Raw genomic sequence first — 22,268 nt, 5'->3', positions numbered from 1 at the left:
GATTGAAAGTAAAAATATATTAAAGCAACATAGAAAACAATGATAATGAAAAAAAGAAAAGAAACTAAAATAATGTTAACAATTAATTTAAGAAATTGATATAGCATAATGGGAATTAAGACAATACATGAAGGAAAATTTTAGAACTAAAAATAACTTTAAAATAAATCTTAATGGGTACTCAGATGTAACTTGTCAATACAAGGATATACTTAATTAATTTAAGGCTACAGTTGAAATTAAAGCAAGTATTAACACTGGGTATTAACAAATATTCAATGTCAAAATTGAATTTATAAGATTTGATTCAATATGCAATTGACTAATATTAAGTAGTACTTATAGAAAGTTTATAGACTTACAAGAAGTTATTGAAATTCAGTAACAAACAAGCCCTTGTGAACAATCTAAATGGCACCAGAGGGGGGTCAAAAATAGATATTTGGCATTTCACATGAAGGACAGATTGTCGAACCAATGAATACTTTTGAATATTCTCAGTCCAGATGCGCAATGGTTTTAAACCAGTGCGCAAAGGGGGGAGTAAGATAAGGAAATTAAAAATTAAAATGAAGATAAAATTAAAGGCATTTTAAATTAAAAGGCATTTTTGCAAAGTTTTGTGAAATTTGTGGCAAAAACAAAGTTAAGAAAAGAACAGCGACAAAAATAGGCCATATATCAGTATACCATGTGGACATGATATAGATGGGTAAAAGCAATGAAATCAACAGAGGAGGGCAGGAACAGAAATTAAATCTCTGACAGAGAAGTAATCCTTAGATTGGAAGTCTAAGCAAAAATAACGTCAGATAATGGGTCAACTAAACAGAAGTATTGAAGATTGAAAATAAATTGCATACGAATACAAGGAAGTTTTAATAATAATTAAGTTATAATGCTAATGGTTTAAAAGGATGATAGACAAACTTTTAGATTGTTAGATATAAAGAAAAAGAAATGTACATATAAGGAATATGTAAGAGTGCAAAAAGTTGTTCTCTAGAGTTATTTTTCTAATTGTCTAATAAGTTTATTGAATGACTTTTATGAGATAAATGTAACATTGCTCTGAAGCTTTCTTAGTTAGAGTGATTACATGACACATAATTAGTTTATTCATGATAGTTTATTTAGAAATTAGTAGAAACGAAGAAAATGTATTCAGTTTAGTCTTGAACTGAGGAGCTACAATGAGAATGAGAAGCAACACGCAAGATTAAAAAGGTCAAAATGGAATTTATTGTTTAAATTTGGTAATAAAATAGAAAGTAAGTGAAATGTATTGCAATTTATTAGATGGGTGTAAAGTGTTCTGTTCACTAAAATTGACTGACTAAAAGATGGATTCTTCGAATCTAAGAAATGATATTCTCTCATAAGAAGTGATAAAAATGAGAGAGTTATGTTTACCCAGCCATATTTTGAATTAATAGTCATATGGATCAAGTAGAACAAAAATGCATAATAAATCAATTAGACTACTATAATAAGCAGATATTTATTATAATGCTTTGTCTGCATTAGGAGAAAAACAATTATATAAAAAAAGTAGAATGACTTATGTTTGGTGATCAGTGTTGCACTTTTACTAAATAATATTGCGCAGGGAGGAAAATTTAGCGATTATGATCATGTTAAAAAACCTTAAGAGCAAAAGTTAAGGAAAACTTAATGTAAAGTCTGGAAAATTATGATTTTCTCAATTAGAGATATTGAAAGTGGGTTATTATTCTGTTTTGTACTTTGTATAGTAAGATCACTAGTTGGAAAACCACGGTTAAACGAATGAAAATGCGGAAAAAAGATAATGAAAACTAATTTGAGAGGGCAACCAAATTGATATTTACAAACCCTGGATGTTGATTCCATTAAATGAGGAATTGAGGACGAAGAAGATAATTGATGAGCCAGACCCGAGAGGACATCTGCACCGCAAGAAAACTTTCAATAGTATAAGAGACTTTTATGTTTGATATAGTCTACATAACTGTGACAAATACATGCAATGCAAGAACAAAGGTATACACACACTTATAACAATGTTTCAGTTTGTCTGACTAGGAGACCTCGATTCTTTTACTTTTTCCAATAAACAAAAAAGAAAGAACAACTAAAAGAAATAAAATGTATGGAAGAAGATGTTTGGCTCGAGTGCTCCTCCGGAGTGTGGTGGCTTAATCCAGTAATTGGAAAGGAGAATGAGTGACTCAAATTGAGTCACCAGGTAGCATAACTGAGGGAGCTGGATTTTGAAATTACACTCTGGAAAAAGCTAGTGAAAGTGAGGCTTAGATAAGCCTCAGAGGAGGGAATGTAGAAGATTTTATTATTTAGAAAACAAGTAATTTTGCTATATATTTGGACACAATTATTTCTTCTGTCTGTGACTTTGGATTTCCTCTGTGTATGTGAAAGACCTTGAATGGAATGTTGTTTGCTGCAGAAAATTCTATTCTGAGAAGTCACATGGTAAAAGACCTTTACCCAAAACTATCTATAGGGTGTGTTACCTTCTTTGGAAGAAGAAGTATGTATATAACTCTGAACCAAAATGTACTCGGGAGCGCACTGGAAGGCCAGAGGGCCAGAGAGCGTTAGAGCGCCGTTCTATGGAACGGGACGGCGTTCGAAAATAAAGTCTAATTATTTCTGGCATCAAAGATCTCTGTGAAGTTATTTTTCAGAAAGATTGAAAACCACAACATTGGCCCTCCCTGCCAACACGATCTTCCTCCTATTGGCCTCCTCAGTTGGCCCCATAAGGAGTCGACCCTCAGAGGTTCTTCGTAAAACCGGGTATGCATACATAATCTGAAAGGACACAGGCATAAACAGAACGTTACATAGCTGTCATATTCCAACTGAAAGTATTTTGCTACAGCATTTGTTTTTTATGTAATTAAATTATTATAATATTATAATAATTAATGAATATTATTATTATTAGTGTGGTGTGATAATAGTGTGATGAACTTATTAATAAGAAAATAAATAACACTTCTTGGTACAATCTTGCTGGTATCATGCCATGCTTAAATCGTTTTGTTTTGTTTAGCTTTTGTGGCAGAGATTACTAAGAAACACCAAATATAACATAAAGGCGTTTATGACAATTCATAATAATATGATCATCAAACAGATCTAAAACTTAAAATGGTATATCAAATCGTTTTGGTATATCTTTTATAACATAGTTGAGAGTCATTTGTTGAAACAAAAAAACACTTGTTTTTGCCTATTCATGTATTTTTAAATATGTATAACATAGTATTTAAAAAGATAAAATAAATATGTATACTGGTGTATAACATAGTATAGTATAACATGAATTAAACTTTTTTTTTAAAAGGTTTTAGTAAAAATCTTCTTGTGCTCAAAATAATGTAATGAATGACAAAAATGAGGATGGAGGAATCGAATGAAAGCTTTTTTATACATTGGAATACTTGATCACTCGAGCGTCACTTCATAGCGTCATCAGCAGCGCTCAAAGGATCTGCCCTCATGTTGTTGCAGTTTGTTTATTTAAGAAATTCATAATAAATAATAATAAAGCAAGATACCCTGTTGAAATATGTGTAATGTGTGGTTTATATAAACTGCAAAGGTAAAGTACACTTTAAAACAGATTGTGACCGATGTGAAGGGGGAGGAGAATGTATACGTGCGTCACGTTTAGTCAATAAAACACTTCCGCATAGGATACACCTGTGTATCCTCGCTCATGACTCCTCTGAAAGCCTCCTCACTCCTCGATCCTCGCCTCCTCGCGGTGCAATTAGAGAATTGAGATGTCCTTCAAGATGGCTGAGCTCGATCGGTTTCCGGGTCATAGGATGGAGGACAGAGGAACGAGGAGACGAGGAGGGATATTGAGAAGCACCCTATGTTTCCCCAATTCCGACTCGGTTTGAGAGTGGCAATTTCACCGCCACGTCAGCAGTTGCGCATCACCTCTGTTTTTTCCCTCCCTTCCGCGAAGAACCTAAAAAATGTTCTACCGAGATTTGAACTCGGATCGCTGGATTCAAAGCCCAGAGTGCTAACCATTACACCATGGAACCAACACACCCTCCCAGCTGTCTGTCTGAGAGGCAGATAGCGATGAGGCTAGGTGGAATCAGGTAGCCTAAAGGAGGCGGGCGTGGTTCCTCTGCCGAAACCCGAGATTGAACCAGGGACCTTTAGATCTTCAGTCTAACACTCTCCCAACTGAGCTATTTCGGCCAGATACTCGTGCTGTTTAGCCTGGCAAATGAAGGTCCCACCGAGATTTGAATTCGGATCACTGGATTCAGAGCCCAGAGTGCTAACCCTTACACCATGGAACCTCGGCGTGTGTCAACTTTTCCCATGAGGTGCAGAGATTTAAGTCATTCAGTCCAGAAGCGCGATAGCAAGGAGCAAAAGAAGCCTTTGCCTTTTAAGCCCATGTTTCCCCAATTCCGACTCGGTTTGAGAGTGCCAATTTCACCGCTACGTCAGCAGTTGCGCATCACCTCTGTTTTTCCCCTCCCTTCCGCAAAGATCCTAAAAAGGTTCCACCGAGATTTGAACTCGGATCGCTGGATTCAAAGCCCAGAGTGCTAACCATTACACCATGAAACCAAAACACCCTGCTAACTGGCTGTCTGAGAGGTGGAATAAGGTAGAGTAAAAGAGGCAGAGGTTGTTCCTCTGCCGAAACCCGGGATTGAACCAGGGACCTTTAGATCTTCAGTCTAACGCTCTCCCAACTGAGCTATTTCGGCCAGGTACTTGTGTGGTTTAGCCAGCATGGATGTATGGGAGACTGCCCGTCATTTTCGAGAAGAGCAGAACGAAGGTCACAGAGAGAAAATGAGTGGCCCGTACGGGGATCGAACCCGCGACCTTGGGGTTATTAGCACCACGCTCTAACCAACTGAGCTAACCGGCCTCTCTCTGGCACATTTTATCCCCAATTGCTCAGAAATATCCTGGTTGCCCTAATCAGGCTGAAGAGATTAAAAGCAAAGCCTAATAATGGGCTCGTCCGGGATTTGAACCCGGGACCTCTCGCACCCTAAGCGAGAATCATACCCCTAGACCAACGAGCCGAAACATACATCCTCCGTGCTGCTGTCGGGCCGCAAACATTTCAGCTTCCATGGCTTAAAGCGCAATTTTCTTATTAAATCAACAATTAAAAGGTAGCCGGTGCAAAGTTTCCAGCACAGAGGAAATGGGGCCTCTTTTTTTGTGGTCATTGGAAATCACGCTGCAGGACCTGCACACGAATAATGAGAAGCTTACTTACAGGAGCCTGGTCTGCAACACTGGACCCAGTTGATGTTGCAGGAGCAGAGGCAGCACTTGGCTGGACAGAAGGCTGTGGAGGAGACTGCAGAGGAGGCTGAGCAGGGCGCAGAGGAGGAGACTGCAGAGGAGGCTGGGCAGGGCGCAGAGGAGGAGACTGCAGAGGAGGCTGGGCAGGGTGCACAGGAGGAGACTGCAGAGGAGGCTGGGCAGGGTGCAGAGGAGGAGACTGCAGAGGAGGCTGGGCAGGGCGCTGCAGTCCTGTGGGTGGCTGTAGTGAGGATGGTCCTGGTGCAAAAGGACAGGGGTTGAAAGCCTTGCTGGAAAGATGGGAGATGCTCTTTCCAGTGGACAGGAAGCTCTGCAGGCGACTGGGACACCTGGCCAGGGGTCCACAATGCTGGAGGAGCAGGATAAGGGGCAGGAGCAGGGGCAGTAGCACGAGCCGGGGCAGGGGCAGGGCCTCTCGAGCCTGCAGTGGCTGGAGCGTAAAAAAACACAACAAAATTATCTTATTGTTTTAGACTTTCACTGCATGACTTTCTCAGCTCTGCTGGACAGCTACTGCGATTACAAGGTTTACTGCAAAGCATGTATGATTAGTAGAGAGATGACATGATGATGAAAAGATGGAAGGAAGCAGTGAAAATCATCCTGTTTTTCATCCAAGCACCATTAGAAGAAATACAAGAAGAAAAAAAGATGGGATCAGCCAAGTGTGAAGCGAAGCAGACCAAACACTACAACAGCCACTTATTCCAAGGGGAGTGTGAGATGACAAGAATGAGCTTTAGTCAGTGATTACGATAAAAAATGAAATAAAACCTTTTACATACACCTTTAAATTATCTTTTTTCCTATCTTTTTTCCACCTGAGAAGTGCCATTCCTCTGTGTTGTGAAATAAAATAATATGTCATTTAAAAAATACTGTTTTGTTTTATTTGTAATTGTTTGTAAAATATTGTTTAAGATTTACATACCTTGAGGAATTTGTTCCTCAGCTTGCGAGGCTACAGTTGCCATCTCCAGGTCATCTTCCTCCTCAAAAAAATCCGTAGCAGCAGAGTCTGTAAAATAACATAAAACACTAAGCACATGTCACCAACACACTTGTATGCGTTAAGTGATACTCACCACATGTAAAGAGCTGTCTCCGGGCTGCGGACTCAGACGCAGGATGTACAGCTGGTCCTGCAGCTGTTGAACACGTATTTTCGTCAGACATATATACTGCATAATATATATACTGTAATGATTTTAAAGCTTGCAAATCACTTACAGGGTTTGGCTGGAGCCAAAATCTTTTGTGCCAGCTGTGAAGCAAATAAATGCTTCCCCCGCGCCAACAGGGCCTTCACATTGGTCGCCAGCAGTGGCCTGTTCTTAGTGGCAGTAGGTGGAGGAGGAACAGACACAGTGGCAGTGGGCACAGCAGCAGTGAGGACAGATGCAGTGGGCACAGTGGTGGTGGGCACGTGGGCTGGAGCCTGCCTCTTCAGCACGTATGCTTTGAAAAGGGCCATATTGGTGTTAGGCCTGGCCTTTGCCTTCTTCAGGTAGGTGATGAGAGCCTGGGCCTCCTTGCTTGGGTCCTCATACACCTCCTTCATTGACCTACCCTTAAAATCCCCAAACTCCACCATCAGACATCCAGAGTCTCCTGTCCTCTGGGCCTCCTGCAGCATGGCCTGTTTTATATTATTCACCTCCACAGCCTCGCCTACCTCCCTGATCTGCGAGGTGTATCTGAGGAACAGGTGTTTGTTGTCCGACAGCGGGTTGTCCCTCTCCTCCTCCCCCAAAATGCTGCTGACCAGATAGCAGGCATACCCCAGTGAGTTCTCCAGCAGCCACAGGAACCTCTGACCCTGGTGTTTCCCAAACTGGATCTTGCATTGAGCCATAACCAGGAACTGGTCTCCAGGATTCCCTCCATTCTGCCTCACAAAGGCAGTGGCCTCAGCCAGGACCTCCTCCTTACACCTGGCCCTCCCTGCCAACACGATCTTCCTCCTATTGGCCTCCTCAGTTGGCCGCATAAGGAGTCGACCCTCAGAGGTTCTTCGTAAAACCGGGTATGCATACATAATCTGAAAGGACACAGGCATAAACAGAACGTTACATAGCTGTCATATTCCAACTGAAAGTATTTTACTACAGCATTTCTTTTTATGTAATTAATTATTATAATATTATAATAATTAATGAATATTATAATTATTATTATGAGCATAAGCATTATTGTTTTTTATACAACTGTGAATCACTTTGAATTGCCTTGTGTACAAATTGTAAATAGTGTGATGAACTTATTAATAAGAAAATCAATAACACTTCTTGGTACAATCTTGCTGGTATCATGCCATGCTTAAATCGTTTTGTTTTGTTTAGCTTTTGTGGCAGAGATTACTGAGAAACACCAAATATAACATAAAGGCGTTTATGACAATTCATAATAATATGATCATCAAACAGATCTAAAACTTAAAATGGTATATCAAATCGTTTTGGTATATCTTTTATAACATAGTTGAGAATCATTTGTTGAAACAAAAAAACACTTGTTTTTGCCTATTCATGTCTTTTTAAATATGTATAACATAGTATTTAAAAAGATAACATAAATATGTATACTGGTGTATAACATAGTATAGTATAACATATATGAATTAAACTTTTTTTTTAAAGGTTTTAGTAAAAATCTTCTTGTGCTCAAAATAATGTAATGAATGACACAAAAAAATACTAAATTAACAACAACAAAAAAATGGTTTAAGGAGGATATAGCTTAATTAGCGGTCGGCTAATTATCTTGACAGTAGTGGCATGTTTTTTACTGTATATCATGGTAAAGTTGCAGGTTCACATGTACAGAAGAAAACGTGTGCTATTACACGCTAGCTAGCTTTATTGGCATGTTTAATTGTCTAAAAACAAACACTGTTTATGAATAAATAATGATCGATTATACAGTCGTGAAGAATAGACTTACCTGTTGCAAAGATGACGATAATTACTACTGATGACGACTACTTCCTGCTCAGCTACTGTTCGGACGCTCTCGCTTACTGCTCCGCGCTTTGCTCTATCGCTTTTATATTTCTATAATTTATCTCCTTTATCATCTAATTTTAACTTCAGCAAATCAGCACAGTGCTCAAACGCTTGGATTACTACAAAAAAAAGCAGAATTATTTTATTCGACCAGCCTCCCACTGAAAGCTTACATTCCGGGGAAGAGAAAACACAACTGCCTACATTCATAAGGATAAGAAAATGCCTCCTCTGGAATCTACTTGCTGCTCCAACTGCCACAGACTTTTACAAAGGATTGCAATTCTTGAAACAAAGTTAATTGCGGCACCACCAAACCAGACGGAACACACAACAGAGCTTCGTCATGGACGTCCTCAGCATACAGCCGGTGAGTCCCATGAATCTAGTGCTTCTCGACAGGCCATACTGAGTGTAGAGAAACAAGCCGATCGTTTTACTAATCGATGGCACAAACAGGGTGCGAGACCCAAAGGCACTCGAGACATCAGATTGTCACGAGCATCACACATTACTGCAGTAGCATCCTCTACCCCAGATACGGCTCTGACAAGGACTGCAAACACTGGTCTCCTACCACCGCCTATACATCTTGAGAACAGATTTGAAGTATTAATGAATGAGGAATCCCCAAATTTGATGAATGTGATCACACACAGACAGAATCAGCCAGTAGCTAACACTGATGCTAACTGGGGCTCAAGGTCGAGCAGACAGCGGCACTCAGCTCACAGTGCAGCCGAGCCCAGGACTCTGATAGTGGGTGACTCCGTAATCAGAAACATTAATAGCAGGGATACAACAACGTGCTGCCTTCCACAAGCAACAACTTCTGATGTAAACAGGGAACTTCAGAACATTCTGATGAAACATAAGACTGCAAATCGACTCATCATTCATGTGGGGAAGAATGATATTCATAAAGAGCAGTCGGAACTTCTTAAAAAGGATTTCAATGAACTTTTTGAAACACTTAAAAGACTGAAAGTTCAAACATTCATCAGTGGACCACTCCCAGCAAGAGGAACAAACAGGTTTTCACGGTTGCTTGGGCTTAATACATGGCTGCAAAAAACCTGCAATATAAAAGGAGTGAACTTTATTGACAACTTCAATCTTTTCTGGAGTCAGAGGCAACTGTTTCAACAGGATGGCCACCACCCAAACAAACTTGGTTCAAGAGTGCTAAAGGACAATATCTACTTCTCCCTCCGTCATCCTTCTGCAATGTGTGCCAATCCACTCAACCTGAATGGCACACACACACCTGGATACAGTATGAATGACCACAGGATTTCACTTCAGCACCTGAATGGACATGCGGTTGACACATCACACAAGGACAGTGATAACACCACTCAGCCACAACAACCTCTGCTCACGGACACAATCTCACCTGAGCCCTGCCCACAGAGCTCACCACAGACAGACTGTGACATACCAGCACTGCTCCAAGATACAGCACCCATAGACGACTTTCTGGAAAACAGCCAGGGAAACCAGGACAGCATATTACAGCCTCCAATAACACCAGAGCAAAAATCCCTCTCACCGGAAACATTATCACTCTCTCCAGCATCTCCACTTCTGTGCTTCTCAGAGAAAATGGAACAACTGGTGCATGCTGGAACTAGACTATCCCACTCTTTTGCTGCGAGCTCCCAGATACCAACCAAAAAACGCCAGGCCCCACAACCACCAAAGCCCTCCCCCTCCTCCTGTGAGAGCTCTTCGGCCTCTGCCACAGCGCCAGGGCCCACACCCTCCCCCAGCGGCTCGAGGTGAACCAAAAACAACTGATACCAGCTCTCAGTGATATGTGTCGGGTCCCCGCTATGATAACAATAACTTTCTCAAATGTTTACAGAACAAGCGGGAACCCAGTGTGCCTGTATCTTTTTCTATTGCTGTTCGATTACATGATAGAAAGTCTAAGGCCTTCAAAAGCCATACAGCAAACCCATCTAATCTGGTGCCTATTACACGACATACCAAGATTGCTGTGGGGACAAAAAGTAAGACTGTTAAGTTAGCACTTTTAAACATCCGCTCACTTAAAAATAAATCACTTTTAGTCAACGACTTAATAACCACATACAACCTGGAATTTATGTTGCTAAATGAAACTTGGCTAGAAGAAAGTTGCAGTGCAACAGTCCTCAATGAAACAGCCCCTCCTAACTTTACTTTTATGAGTGTCTGCAGAGCTGTCAGAAGAGGTGGGGGTTTAGCTGCTCTTTATAAAGATGTCTATCAATGTAAGCAAATATCATTTGGGAATTACCTGTCTTTCGAGTATCTCGGTATTGTGTTAAAAGGTGCTCCACGCATTTTACTTATCATTGTTTACAGGCCTCCAAAATACTCTCCAGCTTTTACTGAGAACTTAACAGAACTGTTATCAACAATTTCCTCAGAGTTTGACTGCTTTGCCATTGCTGGAGATTTTAACATTCACATAGATAATGCAGAAAACAATATGGCAAAAGAAATCAAAACTGTTTTAAAAACTTTTGATCTGACTCAGCATGTACATGGACCCACACATAATCGTGGACACACTCTAGATTTACTTATCAGTAAGGGTCTAAACATTTCATCAATTGTTATTAAGGATGTAGCACTGTCTGATCATTTTTGTATTTTCTTTGATATATTGATCTCTCCTGCCATTGAAGCTAGATCTGTGTCTGTCAAGAAGAGATATTTAAATGAGAACACTAGTGTACTATTTATGAAGGCTATATCTTTAACACCAAGCATATCTGCTGACTCTGTTGATTTTCTCCTTGATTCTTTTAACTCAAAAGTTAAGAGTGTAATTGATGATATTGCTCCTGTGAAAGTCAGGAAGAAGAGTGGCAGACAAAAAGCACCTTGGAGAAACTCAACAGCAGTGCAAAATATGAAAAGACAATGGAGAAAAGCAGAGCGCATGTGGCGGAAGACAAAACTTGTAGTCCATTATAACATCTACAAAGAGAGCATCCATGCTTTCAATAAGGAACTAAGCAAAGCTAGACAGACTTTTTTCTCGAATATTATAAACAGCAATATAAACAACACGCGCACTCTTTTTGCTACTGTAGAGAGACTGACAACCCCCCCAAGCCAGATTCCCAGTGAAATGCTCTCAGTGAGAAAGTGCAGTGAGTTTACTTCTTTCTTCTCTGAGAAAATCAATAATATCAGAAAGGTGATCAGCTCATCCTTGAGTTGCGCTGGGGTCAGGCAGATCAGACAACAGCACGAGAAAGTAGCCACTATGTCTGATTTCGAAGAAATTGATGGCAAAATTTTGGAAGCAACAAAAAACATCAACCTGCGCCCTTGACGCACTTCCCACATCTTTTTTCAAAAATGTGTTACACAGCTTAGAAGCAGATCTCCTGGAAGTGGTAAATGCCTCACTTCTCTCTGGGAGTTTTCCGACCTCCCTGAAAACTGCTGTCGTCAAGCCCCTCCTGAAAAAGAGCAATCTGGATAAGACCATATTAAACAACTATAGACCGATATCAAATCTTCCTTTCATAGGCAAGATCATTGAAAAAGTTGTCTTCAATCAGCTGAACAAATTCTTAAGCTCGAATGGATACTTTGACCATTTTCAATCTGGTTTCCGACCGCACCACAGTACAGAGGCCGCGCTCATAAAGATAATAAATGATATTCGCTTAAATACTGATACAGGCAAATTATCAGTGCTGGTACTACTCGACCTCAGTGCTGCATTTGACACTGTCGATCACAAAATACTTCTTGACAGGCTGGAAAACTGGATCGGGCTTTCTGGGATAGTCCTAAAATGGTTCAGGTCATACTTAGGAGGCAGAGGTTATTATGTGAGTATAGGAGACCATAAGTCTGAGTGGACATCCATGACATGCGGAGTCCCTCAAGGCTCAATTCTTGCGCCACTCCTATTCAACCTGTACATGCTCCCAATGAGCCAAATAATGAGAAAGAACCAAATGGCTTACCATAGCTATGCAGACGACACACAGCTCTACTTATCCCTATCGCCTAACGATTACAGCCCCATTGACTCCCTTTGCCAATGCATTGATGAAGTAAACAATTGGATGTGCCAAAACTTTCTTCAGTTAAACAAAGACAAAACTGAAGTCATTGCGTTTGGAAACAAAGATGAAGTTCTCAAGGTGAACGCATACCTTCAGTCTAGGGGTCAAACAACTAAAAATCAAGTCAGGAATCTGGGTGTGTCTCTAGAGTCAGACCTTAGTTTCAGTAGTCATGTCAAAGCAATAACTAAATCAGCATATTATCACCTGAAAAATATTGCAAGAATTAGATGCTTTGTTTCCAGTCAAGACTTAGAAAAACTTGTGCATGCTTTCATCACCAGTAGGGTGGATTATTGTAATGGACTTCTCACTGGCCTTCCCAAAAAGACCATAAGACAGTTGCAGCTCATACAGAACGCTGCTGCTAGGATTCTGAGCAGAATCAGAAAATATGAACACATCACACCAGTCCTCAGGTCTTTACACTGGCTGCCAGTTACATTTAGGATTGATTTTAAAGTATTATTACTGGTATATAAATCATTCAATGGCCTAGGATATGCTCAGTGAATATAAACCCAACAGATCACTCAGATCATTTGGATCACATCGGCTAGAAATACCAAGGGTTCACTCTAAGCATGGCGAGTCTGTTTTTAGCTACTATGCCAGCCGCAGCTGGAACCAGCTTCCAGAAGAGATCAGATGTGCTCCTACAGTAGTCACATTCAAATCCAGACTCAAAACACATCTGTTTAACTGTGCATTTACTGAATGAGCACTGTGCCACTGTTCGTCCGACTGTTTGCACTGTATTTTATTTTATGTTTTAATTATTCTGATTTCATTTGATTATTTCTGTATTTTATATTTTATTCCAAACTGTTTTAATTATTCTGATTTCTTTTGATTATTTTAATTTCTTCTATGTAAAGCACTTTGAATTACCATTGTGTATGAAATGTGCTATATAAATAAACTTGCCTTGCCTTGCCTTGCCTTGCCTAATAATAGCGGTCGCCGATTGGTCAAAAGTAAGCCACAGGAGCAGAGCCAGGAGAGAAACGCGATTGGTCAAAAGTAAGCCACAGGAGAGAAAGGCGATTGGTCAAAAGTAAGCCACAGGAGAGAAACACGATTGGTCAAAAGTAAGCCACAGGAGAGAACGCGATTGGTCAAAAGTAAGCCACAGCAGAGAAACACGATTGGCTCACGTGGGCTTACTTTGGGCTTACTTTGGCTCAATCGGTAGGAAGCAGTAGGCGCAAGCGAGAGGTAGTGGGATCGATGCCTGCATTCTCCAGTGCTGTCCATCCTTTTTACGCCCCCCTACAAGGGGCACTACCTAGATGAGCTCTTGCGGCTCAGTGCTGCCGAAAAAGTTTTTTCGAACGAGGTACTGCACACATTCCTGGCAAAAGCAGGTCCCACCGAGATTTGAACTCGGATCGCTGGATTCAGAGCCCAGAGTGCTAACCATTACACCATGGAACCTTGGCGTGTGTCAACTTTTCCCATGAGCAGCAGGATTTAAGTCATTGAGTCCAGAAGCACGATAGCAAGGATTTAAGTCATTGAGTCCAGAAGTACGATAGCAAGGAGCAAATGAAGCCTTTGCTTTTTTAAGCCCATGTTTCCCCAATTCCGACTCGGTTTGAGAGTGCCAATTTCACCGCCACGTCAGCAGTTGCGCATCACCTCTGTTTTTTCTCTCCCTTCCGCAAAGAACCTAAAAAGGTTCCACCGAGATTTGAACTCGGATCGCTGGATTCAAAGCGCAATTTTTTGATTTATTCTACAATTAAAAGGTAGCCAGTGCAAAGTTGCCAGCAGAGAGGAAATGCGTCCTGTTTTTTTGTGGTCATTGGAAATCACGCTGCAGCACCTGCACACGTGCTAGGGATCGCGCATCGTCTTTGTCTTTGAGAGCGATGGACACATTCTCTCCATCATCGAGGGGAATTAGCTCAAATGGTAGAGCGCTTGCTTAGCATGCGAGAGGTAGCAGGATCGATGCCTGCATTCTCCAGGGCTGTCCATCCTTTTTGCGCCCCCCCTTCAAGGGGCACTACCTAGATGAGCTCTTGCGGCTCAGTGCTGCCGAAAAAGTTTTTTTGAACGAGGTACTGCACACATTCCTGGAAAAGCAGGTCCCACCGAGATTTGAACTCGGATCGCTGGATTCAAAGCCCAGAGTGCTAACCATTACACCATGGAACAAACACACCCTGATAGCTGGCTGTCTGAGAGGCAGATAGCGATGAGGCTAGGTGGAATCAGGTAGATAAGAGCTGGCGTTTGGTCAATAGACCGCCTCGACTCAGACGTGGTTCCTCTGCCGAAACCCAGGATTGAACCAGGGACCTTTAGATCTTCAGTCTAACCCTCTCCCAAATGAGCTATTTCGGCCAGGTACTTGTGCGGTCTAGCCAGCAGCCATGTCTGGGAGACCGCCAGTCATTTTCGAGAAGAGCAGAGCGAAGGTCCCAGAGAGAAAATGAGTTGCCCGTACGGGGATCGAACCCTTGACCTTGGCACTATTAGCACCACGCTCTAACCAACTGAGCTAACCGGCCTCTCTCTGGCTCATTTTATCCCCAATTTCTCAGAAATATCCTGGTTGCCCTAATCAGACTGAAGAGATTAAAAGCAAAGCCTGATAATGGGCTCGTCCGGGATTTGAACCCGGGACCTCTCGGGATTCAAGAGATTTAAGTCATTGAGTCCAAAAGCACGATAGCAAGGAGCAAATGAAGCCTTTGCTTTTTAAGCCCATGTTTCCCCAATTCCGACTCTGTTTGAGATTGCCAATTTCACTGCCACGTCAGCAGTTGCGCATCACCTCTGCTTTTTCCCACCCTTCCGCAAAGAACCTAAAAAGGTTCTACCGAGATTGGAACTTGGATCGCTGGATTCAAAGCCCAAAGTGCTAACCATTACACCATGGAACCAACACTTCCTGATAGCTGGCTGTCTGAGAGGCAGATAGCGATGAGGCTAGGTGGAATCAGGTAGACTAAAAGAGGCGGACGTGGTTCCTCTGCCGAAACCCGGGATATAAATATCCTGGTTGCCCTAATCAGGCTGAAGAGATTAAAAGCAAAGCCTAATAATGGGCTCGTAATCGCAAAGCCTAATAATCCTTTTTTGTGGTCATTGGAAATCACGCTGCAGGACCTGCACACGAATAATGAGAAGCTTACTTACAGGAGCCTGGTCTGCAACACTGGACCCAGTTGATGTTGCAGGAGCAGAGGCAGCACTTGGCTGGACAGAAGGCTGTGGAGGAGACTGCAGAGGAGGCTGAGCAGGGCGCAGAGGAGGAGACTGCAGAGGGGCTGGGCAGGGCGCAGAGGAGGAGACTGCAGAGGACAGTAGCACGAGCCGGGGCAGGAGCAGGGCCTCTCGAGCCTGCAGTGGCTGGAGCGTAAAAAAACACAACAAAATTATCTTATTGTTTTAGACTTTCACTGCATGACTTTCTCAGCTCTGCTGGACAGCTACTGCGATTACAAGGTTTACTGCAACGCATGTATGATTAGTAGAGAGATGACATGATGATGAAAACATGGAAGGAAGCAGTGAAAATCATCCTGTTTTTCATCCAAGCACCATTAGAAGAAATACAAGAAGAAAAAAAGATGGGATCAGCCAAGTGTGAAGCGAAGCAGACCAAACACTACAACAGCCACTTATTCCAAGGGGAGTGGGGGAAGTGTGAGATGACAAGAATGAGCTTTAGTCAGTGATTACGATAAAAAATGAAATAAAACCTTTTACATACACCTTTAAATGATCTTTTTTCCTTTGAGGATGTTCACTCAAAGAGTGAATGTAGATTGACACCTGAGAAGTGCCATTCCTCTGTGTTGTGAAATAAAATAATATGTCATTTAAAAAATACTGTTTTGTTTTATTTGTAATTGTTTGTAAAATATTGTTTAAGATTTACATACCTTGAGGAAGTTGTTCCTCAGCTTGCGAGGCTACAGTTGCCATCTCCAGGTCATCTTCCTCCTCAAAAAAATCCGTAGCAGCAGAGTCTGTAAAATAACATAAAACACTAAGCACATGTCACCAACACACTTGTATGCGTTAAGTGATACTCACCACATGTAAAGAGCTGTCTCCGGGCTGCGGACTCAGACGCAGGATGTACACGTGGTCCTGCAGCTGTTGAACACGTATTTTCGTTAGACATATATACTGCATAATATATACTGTAATGATTTTAAAGCTTGCAAATCACTTACAGGGTTTGGCTGGAGCCAAAATCTTTTGTGCCAGCTGTGAAGCAAATAAATGCTTCCCCCGCGCCAACAGGGCCTTCACATTGGTCGCCAGCAGTGGCCTGTTCTTAGTGGCAGTAGGTGGAGGAGGAACAGACACAGTGGCAGTGGGCACAGCAGCAGTGAGGACAGATGCAGTGGGCACAGAGGTGGTGGGCACGTGGGCTGGAGCCTGCCTCTTCAGCACGTATGCTTTGAAAAGGGCCATATTGGTGTTAGGCCTGGCCTTTGCCTTCTTCAGGTAGGTGATGAGAGCCTGGGCCTCCTTGCTTGGGTCCTCATACACCTCCTTCATTGACCTACCCTTAAAATCCCCAAACTCCACCATCAGACATCCAGAGTCTCCTGTCCTCTGGGCCTCCTGCAGCATGGCCTGTTTTATATGATACACCTCCACAGCCTCGCCTACCTCCCTGATCTGCGAGGTGTATCTGAGGAACAGGTGTTTGTTGTCCGACAGCGGGTTGTCCCTCTCCTCCTCCCCCAAAATGCTGCTGACCAGATAGCAGGCATACCCCATTGAGTTCTCCAGCAGCCACAGGAAAATCTGACCCTGGTGTTTCCCAAACTGGATCTTGCAGTGAGCCAGAACCAGGAACTGGTCTCCAGGATTCCCTCCATTCTGCCTCACAAAGGCAGTGGCCTCAGCCAGGACCTCCTCCTTACACCTGGCCCTCCCTGCCAACACGATCTTCCTCCTATTGGCCTCCTCAGTTGGCCCCATAAGGAGTCGACCCTCAGAGGTTCTTCGTAAAACCGGGTATGCATACATAATCTGAAAGGACACAGGCATAAACAGAACGTTACATAGCTGTCATATTCCAACTGAAAGTATTTTACTACAGCATTTCTTTTTTATGTATTTAATTATTATAATAGTATAATAATTAATGATTATTATTATTATGAGCATAAGCATTATTGTTTTTATACAACTGTGAATCACTTTGAATTGCCTTGTGTACAAATTGTAAATAGTGTGATGAACTTATTAATAAGAAAATCAATAACACTTCTTGGTACAATCTTGCTGGTATCATGCCATACTTAAATCGTTTTGTTTTGTTTAGCTTTTGTGGCAGAGATTACTAAGAAACACCAAATATAACATAAAGGCGTTTATGACAATTCATAATAATATGATCATCAAACAGATCTAAAACTTAAAATGGTATATCAAATCGTTTTGGTATATCTTTTATAACATAGTTGAGAATCATTTGTTGAAACAAAAAAACACTTGTTTTTGCCTATTCATGTCTTTTTAAATATGTATAACATAGTATTTAAAAAGATAACATAAATATGTATACTGGTGTATAACATAGTATAGTATAACATATATGAATTAAACTTTTTTTTTTAAAGGTTTTAGTAAAAATCTTCTTGTGCTCAAAATAATGTAATGAATGACACAAAAAAATACTAAATTAACAACAAAAAAAAATGGTTTAAGGAGGATATAGCTTAATTAGCGGTCGGCTAATTATCTTGACAGTAGTGGCATGTTTTTTACTGTATATCATGGTAAAGTTGCAGGTTCACATGTACAGAAGAAAACGTGTGCTATTACACGCTAGCTAGATTTATTGGCATGTTTAATTGTCTAAAAACAAACACTGTTTATGAATAAATAATGATCGATTATACAGTCGTGAAGAATAGACTTACCTGTTGCAAAGATTGCAAAGATGACGATAATAATAGCGGTCGCCGATTGGTCAAAAGTAAGCCACAGGAGCAGAGCCAGGAGAGAAACGCGATTGGTCAAAAGTAAGCCACAGGAGAGAAAGGCGATTGGTCAAAAGTAAGCCACAGGAGAGAAACACGATTGGTCAAAAGTAAGCCACAGGAGAGAACGCGATTGGTCAAAAGTAAGCCACAGCAGAGAAACACGATTGGCTCACGTGGGCTTACTTTGGGCTTACTTTGGCTCAATCGGTAGGAAGCAGTAGGCGCAAGCGAGAGGTAGTGGGATCGATGCCTGCATTCTCCAGTGCTGTCCATCCTTTTTACGCCCCCCTACAAGGGGCACTACCTAGATGAGCTCTTGCGGCTCAGTGCTGCCAAAAAAGTTTTTTCGAACGAGGTACTGCACACATTCCTGGCAAAAGCAGGTCCCACCGAGATTTGAACTCGGATCGCTGGATTCAGAGCCCAGAGTGCTAACCATTACACCATGGAACCTTGGCGTGTGTCAAGTTTTCCCATGAGCAGCAGAGATTTAAGTCATTGAGTCCAGAAGCACGATAGCAAGGATTTAAGTCATTGAGTCCAGAAGCACGATAGCAAGGAGCAAATTAAGCCTTTGCTTTTTAAGCCCATGTTTCCCCAATTCCGACTCGGTTTGAGAGTGCCAATTTCACCGCCACGTCAGCAGTTGCGCATCACCTCTGTTTTTTCCCTCCCTTCCGCAAAGAACCTATAAAGGTTCCACCGAGATTTGAACTCGGATCGCTGGATTCAAAGCGCAATTTTTTGATTAAATCTACAATTAAAAGGTAGCCAGTGCAAAGTTGCCAGCACAGAGGAAATGCGGCCTCTTTTTTTGTGGTCATTGGAAATCACGCTGCAGCACCTGCACACGTGCTAGGGATCGCGCCTCGTCTTTGTCTTTGAGAGCGATGGACACCTTCGCTCCATCATCGAGGGGAATTAGCTCAAATGGTAGAGCGCTCGCTTAGCATGCGAGAGGTAGCGGGATCGATGCCTGCATTCTCCAGTGCTGTCCATCCTTTTTACGCCCCCCTTCAAGGGGCACTACCTAGATGAGCTCTTGCGGCTCAGTGCTGCCGAAAAAGTTTTTTCGAACGAGGTACTGCACACATTCCTAGCAAATGCAGGTCCCACCGAGATTTGAACTCGGATCGCTGGATTCAAAGCACAGAGTGCTAACCATTACACCATGGAACCAACACACTCTGTTAGCTGGCTGTCTGAGAGGCAGATAGCGATGAGGCTAGGTGGAATCAGGTAGACTAAAAGAGGCGGACGTGGTTCCTCTGCCGAAACCCGGGATTGAACCAGGGACCTTCACATCTTCAGTCAAACTGTCTCCCAACTGAGCTATTTTGGCCAGGTACTTGTATGGTTTAGCCAGCAGTGATGTCTGGGAGACCGCCCGTCATTTTCGAGAAGAGCAGAGCGAAGGTCCCAGAGAGAAAATGAGTGGCCCGTAACGGGGATCGAACCCGCGACCTTGGCGTTATTAGCACCACGCTCTAACCAACTGAGCGAAGGTCCCAGAGAGAAAATGAGTGGCCCGTAATGGGGATCGAACCCGCGACCTTGGCGTTATTAGCACCACGCTCTAACCAACTGAGCGAAGGTCCCAGAGAGAACATGAGTGGCCCGTAACGGGGATCGAACCCGCGACCTTGGCGTTATTAGCACCACGCTCTAACCAACTGAGCTAACCGGCCTCTCTCTGGCACATTTTATCCCCAATTTCTCAGAAATATCCTGGTTGCCCTAATCAGGCTGAAGAGATTAAAAGCAAAGCCTAATAATGGGCTCGTCCGGGATTTGAACCCGGGACCTCTCGCACCCTAAGCGAGAATCATAACCCTAGACCAACGAGCCGATACATACATCCTCCCTGCTGCTGCCGGGCCGCAAACATTTCAGCTTGCATGGCTTAAAGCTCAATTTTTTGATTAAATCTACAATTAAAAGGTAGCCAGTGCAAAGTTTCCAGCACAGAGGAAATGCGGCCTCTTTTTTTGTGGTCATTGGAAATCACGCTGCAGCACCTGCACACGAATAATGAGAAGCTTACTTACAGGAGCCTGGTCTGCAACACTGGACCCAGTTGATGTTGCAGGAGCAGAGGCAGCACTTGGCTGGACAGAAGGCTGTGAAGGAGACTGCAGAGGAGGCTGAACAGGGCGCAGAGGAGGAGACTGCAGAGGAGGCTGGGCAGGGCGCAGAGGAGGAGACTGCAGAGGAGGCTGGGCAGGGCGCAGAGGAGGAGACTGCAGAGGAGGCTGGGCAGGGCGCAGAGGAGGAGACTGCAGAGGAGGCTGGGCAGGGCGCTGCAGTCCTGTGGGTGGCTGTAGTGAGGATGGTCCTGGTGCAGAGGGACAGGGGTTGAAGGCCTTGCTGGAAAGATAGGAGTTGCTCTTTCCAGTGAACAGGAAGCTCTGCAGGCGACTGGGACACCTGGCCAGGGGTCCACAATGCTGGAGGAGCAGGATAAGGGGCAGGAGCAGGGGCAGTAGCAAGAGCCGGGGCAGGAGCAGGGCCTCTCGAGCCTGCAGTGGCTGGAGCGTAAAAAAACACAACAAAATTATCTTATTGTTTTAGACTTTCACTGCATGACTTTCTCAGCTCTGCTGGACAGCTACTGCGATTACAAGGTTTACTGCAAAGCATGTATGATTAGTAGAGAGATGACATGATGATGAAAAGATGGAAGGAAGCAGTGAAAATCATCCTGTTTTTCATCCAAGCACCATTAGAAGAAATACAAGAAGAAAAAAAGATGGGATCAGCCAAGTGTGAAGCGAAGCAGACCAAACACTACAACAGCCACTTATTCCAAGGGGAGGGGGGGAAGTGTGAGATGACAAGAATGAGCTTTAGTCAGTGATTACGATAAAAAATGAAATAAAACCTTTTACATACACCTTTAAATGATCTTTTTTCCTTTGAGGATGTTCACTCAAAGAGTGAATGTAGATTGACACCTGAGAAGTGCCATTCCTCTGTGTTGTGAAATAAAATAATATGTCATTTAAAAAATACTGTTTTGTTTTATTTGTAATTGTTTGTAAAATATTGTTCAAGATTTACATACCTTGAGGAAGTTGTTCCTCAGTTTGCGAGGCTACAGTTGCCATCTCCAGGTCATCTTCCTCCTCAAAAAAATCCGTAGCACAGAGTCTGTAAAATAACATGAAACACTAAGCACATGTCACCAACACACTTGTATGCGTTAAGTGATACTCACCACATGTAAAGAGCTGTCTCCGGGCTGCGGACTCAGACGCAGGATGTACACGTGGTCCTGCAGCTGTTGAACACGTATTTTCGTTAGACATATATACTGCATAATATATACTGTAATGATTTTAAAGATTGCAAATCACTAACAGGGTTTGGCTGGAGCCAAAATCTTTTGTGCCAGCTGTGAAGCAAATAAATGCTTCCCCCGCGCCAACAGGGCCTTCACATTGGTCGCCAGCAGTGGCCTGTTCTTAGTGGCAGTAGGTGGAGGAGGAAGAGACACAGTGGCAGTGGGCACAGCAGCAGTGAGGACAGATGCAGTGGGCACAGTGGTGGTGGGCACGTGGGCTGGAGCCTCCCTCTTCAGCACGTATGCTTTGAAAAGGGCCATATTGGTGTTAGGCCTGGCCTTTGCCTTCTTCAGGTAGGTGATGAGAGCCTGGGCCTCCTTGCTTGGGTCCTCATACACCTCCTTCATTGACCTACCCTTAAAATCCCCAAACTCTACCATCAGACATCCAGAGTCTCCTGTCCTCTGGGCCTCCTGCAGCATGGCCTGTTTTATATGATACACCTCCACAGCCTCGCCTACCTCCCTGATCTGCGAGGTGTATCTGAGGAACAGGTGTTTGTTGTCAGACAGCGGGTTGTCCCTCTCCTCCTCCCCCAAA

At 42.8% G+C, this 22,268-nt stretch overlaps 11 non-coding genes across 11 annotated transcripts; all 11 read right to left on the bottom strand.

The window, feature by feature from the left end:
* Positions 1 to 4,157: 4,157 nt before the first annotated feature.
* Positions 4,158 to 4,230, bottom strand: trnaf-gaa (transfer RNA phenylalanine (anticodon GAA)). Its single transcript has one exon. It is a non-coding gene; the product is annotated as a tRNA-Phe (tRNA).
* Positions 4,231 to 4,539: 309 nt separating this feature from the next.
* On the bottom strand, positions 4,540 to 4,611 carry trnaq-uug (transfer RNA glutamine (anticodon UUG)). The gene has a single exon. It is a non-coding gene; the product is annotated as a tRNA-Gln (tRNA).
* A 70-nt stretch (positions 4,612 to 4,681) lies between these two features.
* trnaf-gaa (transfer RNA phenylalanine (anticodon GAA)) lies at positions 4,682 to 4,754 on the bottom strand. The gene has a single exon. It is a non-coding gene; the product is annotated as a tRNA-Phe (tRNA).
* Positions 4,755 to 4,847: 93 nt separating this feature from the next.
* On the bottom strand, positions 4,848 to 4,921 carry trnai-aau (transfer RNA isoleucine (anticodon AAU)). The gene has a single exon. It is a non-coding gene; the product is annotated as a tRNA-Ile (tRNA).
* Positions 4,922 to 5,009: 88 nt separating this feature from the next.
* Positions 5,010 to 5,081, bottom strand: trnap-agg (transfer RNA proline (anticodon AGG)). Its single transcript has one exon. It is a non-coding gene; the product is annotated as a tRNA-Pro (tRNA).
* Positions 5,082 to 13,783: 8,702 nt separating this feature from the next.
* Positions 13,784 to 13,855, bottom strand: trnaq-cug (transfer RNA glutamine (anticodon CUG)). The gene has a single exon. It is a non-coding gene; the product is annotated as a tRNA-Gln (tRNA).
* Positions 13,856 to 14,509: 654 nt separating this feature from the next.
* Positions 14,510 to 14,581, bottom strand: trnaq-uug (transfer RNA glutamine (anticodon UUG)). The gene has a single exon. It is a non-coding gene; the product is annotated as a tRNA-Gln (tRNA).
* A 4,184-nt stretch (positions 14,582 to 18,765) lies between these two features.
* trnaq-cug (transfer RNA glutamine (anticodon CUG)) lies at positions 18,766 to 18,837 on the bottom strand. The gene has a single exon. It is a non-coding gene; the product is annotated as a tRNA-Gln (tRNA).
* Positions 18,838 to 19,815: 978 nt separating this feature from the next.
* On the bottom strand, positions 19,816 to 19,894 carry trnai-aau (transfer RNA isoleucine (anticodon AAU)). The gene has a single exon. It is a non-coding gene; the product is annotated as a tRNA-Ile (tRNA).
* Positions 19,895 to 19,997: 103 nt separating this feature from the next.
* On the bottom strand, positions 19,998 to 20,072 carry trnai-aau (transfer RNA isoleucine (anticodon AAU)). The gene has a single exon. It is a non-coding gene; the product is annotated as a tRNA-Ile (tRNA).
* An 88-nt stretch (positions 20,073 to 20,160) lies between these two features.
* Positions 20,161 to 20,232, bottom strand: trnap-agg (transfer RNA proline (anticodon AGG)). Its single transcript has one exon. It is a non-coding gene; the product is annotated as a tRNA-Pro (tRNA).
* Positions 20,233 to 22,268: the final 2,036 nt, after the last annotated feature.

Source organism: Siphateles boraxobius, unplaced genomic scaffold (assembly GCF_051911475.1).
Source record: "Siphateles boraxobius isolate OS27281-9 unplaced genomic scaffold, OSU_SipBor_1 19, whole genome shotgun sequence".
In the NCBI taxonomy this organism is placed as follows: Eukaryota; Metazoa; Chordata; class Actinopteri; order Cypriniformes; family Leuciscidae; genus Siphateles; species Siphateles boraxobius.
The sequence above is the reverse complement of the archived record's forward strand: the minus strand, read 5'-3'. Positions and strand labels throughout refer to the sequence as shown.